Source organism: Pieris brassicae, chromosome 9 (genome assembly GCF_905147105.1).
Source record: "Pieris brassicae chromosome 9, ilPieBrab1.1, whole genome shotgun sequence".
NCBI classification, from domain to species: Eukaryota; Metazoa; Arthropoda; class Insecta; order Lepidoptera; family Pieridae; genus Pieris; species Pieris brassicae.
In genome coordinates, this window is record NC_059673.1 from 4,690,229 (window position 1) to 4,692,976 (window position 2,748).

At 35.3% G+C, this 2,748-nt stretch overlaps 1 non-coding gene across 1 annotated transcript; it reads left to right on the forward strand.

Annotated features, from left to right (window-relative positions):
- The first annotated feature begins 1,751 nt into the window (after positions 1–1,751).
- Positions 1,752–1,831, forward strand: Trnal-uag. The gene has a single exon. It is a non-coding gene; the product is annotated as a tRNA-Leu (tRNA).
- Positions 1,832–2,748: the final 917 nt, after the last annotated feature.

Below are 2,748 nucleotides of genomic sequence, written 5' to 3' on the forward strand. Positions count from 1 at the left end.
CTGATGCGTCTAAAAGTTGACGCATCTCCGCACGCACTGAATCTGTTCCGCCGGCTCAAAAGACGGATGAGGATTTGAGAATGACTTGCTGCAACAAAGATCATCACCAACTATTCATGCCCGTGTAACAATGAACGGTGGGGCGCGGCCATGGCTCGGTGTTACGGAATCCCATCAAGGCGTAGTGGGGTTTTAATAGGCTATGCATATATCACGAGTCCCACATAAACATCCGGCCCAAGAATCCCCGCGTGGTAGTCTACAGAAATCTAAGGCTAAGACCAAAGGTTCCTGGGCCACTGCTTCAGGATATTCTTTACGATGTTAGCGTTAAAAGTGCACAAAGGATAAAAATATTTGAAGATATTATATAGAATATTTGAATCGCATTACACCACTGGGCCAAAATTGGCGCACGAACCACAAGGCTGCATAAAACGAGTAATTCTTTCCAAGTCAATTGTATAAGTTTTTCCGACGAAATCCCTAGTGAGATACAAGTGTTGTCAATAAATACATTTAAATCGTACAATAAAGTAAAACTGCCTGTTATATTATAAATGAATATTTAAGTGCTTGAACATGAATTGCTGACTGACTCTCTCGGCTGCGGACTCTGGGGCGATCGTCAACATCCGCTATTGTTTTAATGTAAAGTGGGAACAAACCGTAATCCATGTGGTATCATATTTCGGTATAATTAGAATTATTATTATTTTCTTATGTAGCCAAGTTCACATTTCAAGGATCGTCATGCTCGCTTAAATGTCATCGCTTGTGACGGCGTCCATGCGTCGGGTTGTCTCTCTACCTAAAATATGGTGAAGGGGCCGATGGAGGCCATGCGTGATACTGAAAGGGTGCTACTTCGGCCCTTGATTTGAGAACTGACATTAAACGTAGACAGACAAACGCAGACAAACGTAGACGGTAAAATGAGAAGCATTTAATGGATATTTCTTTCTTTGACGTTCATAAGTGTACCTAGTGTTGTATGAATTCTTGTATAAATATATGACTTTGACTTTGATATAACAAGGTGAAAAATCATATTTCTATTTCCGTATTTTATTATAAAGTACTAAAGTCATGTCCTTAGTGTGTCCTTACATTTGTACTTCTCCCACTTGACCCGTATTCGTTTTCGCGTTTGTTCGCGGGAGTCGAGTGGCGAGTTACCACTATATTTACAAAAGTGTACATATATCATAAAAAAGACGTTTCTGGTGATTTATTTATTAATTTAGCTATAGAAGCTTATAAGAATTAATTATATCCTTTAACAAAACTTAATAATTTACTTTGAGACATATGTAGTTAAAATAGTATTTTAAATTTATTATTTTGTCAAACGACATGACTACCTTAATATTTTCATTATGAGGTGATTGTAGCAATTTTAATAATCAGTTTGGTAAAATATGTAATTCCGGCCTGTCCCAGCATCGCTGTATATTAAATTTTAAATAAATTTAAACTAACCTTCAGAAATAATAAAGGATTTTATAGGTGAAAAAATGTTCGATAATGGTGCAGAAGTTTTTCGTTTTCGTTATATATCTCTATATATATATCTTTTCTCGTAACAAAATTATATATCTTTGATAATTGAACATGCGTTTTATTCATTTAGTGGAAATTATGAGATATGTAAAAATATTCTTATCTCTGAAGATATAAAATATATCCAATGGTAGTATTGTGCAATCAGTATGTAAAATTTAGCATTAAAATTTAAATACATGTCATCAGGCAGCGTGGCCGAGCGGTCTAAGGCGCTGGTTTTAGGCACCAGTCCGAAAGGGCGTGGGTTCGAATCCCACCGCTGTCAAATTATTTTTACTTTTTAATTTTATTTAAGTCTTAGTTATATTTTTGAGTGTGATATTATACTAAATAATCAAAATTTGTGTACCGTTGTAAATTACATGGATTTTTACAATATTTCATAATATATAACTGCAATATACGGTATAAGGGTAATATTTTTAAAGAACTCAATTTGTATTGGTTGTGTAAATATATATTATCTTTTTAGCATTGTGATATAAACTAATTCTATCTTCTTTTGTGCTGTTTGCGACGACGGTGTTTGGTGTATTCGCTACAATGAAGAACTTTATAACATCCTTGACGAGGCCAACATCGCCCAAATCATTAAAGTTTAAGTGGCTGACAGACAGAACGACAGAACCCCAAGGTCTTTACTGAACTCACAACCCGGGGCAAGAGAAAACCAAGTACACCGAGGCTGCTTTGGTGGGATGGAATTGTGAAGGACATCGAAACAATAGGGGTTCACAATTGGAAGCGGGAAGCAAGATTGCGACGGCGAAGTGTACTTCAGGAGGCTAAAGCCCACAATAGGCTACTATTGATGATGATACAAAATAATAATAATCTGTGACAGAAATCAAATAGGAAGTGGCTTCTGTCTATTTATAGTTCTTTAAGGACGTGTTAAGAGAAACAATTCAATGTTTATAGCCAGTAGTCCAGCTCTCACAGTAATGTCGGTACACATGTTGGTACTCTTACAACGAATTAATGTTCTTTTTTATCTTGAACATGTTATTTATTGTAATATATTGTACACAAAGCCACGTTACAAGAAAATAGGAGGGCTTTCTTCTTGAATATTAGACTCAACTAACAACTCCCTTAGAAAAGTTGTTAAGACTTAAATTTTAGATAAATTTTGAATAATTTCATTATTTAAATCATTAATTTCAAGAAAAGAGCGTACCA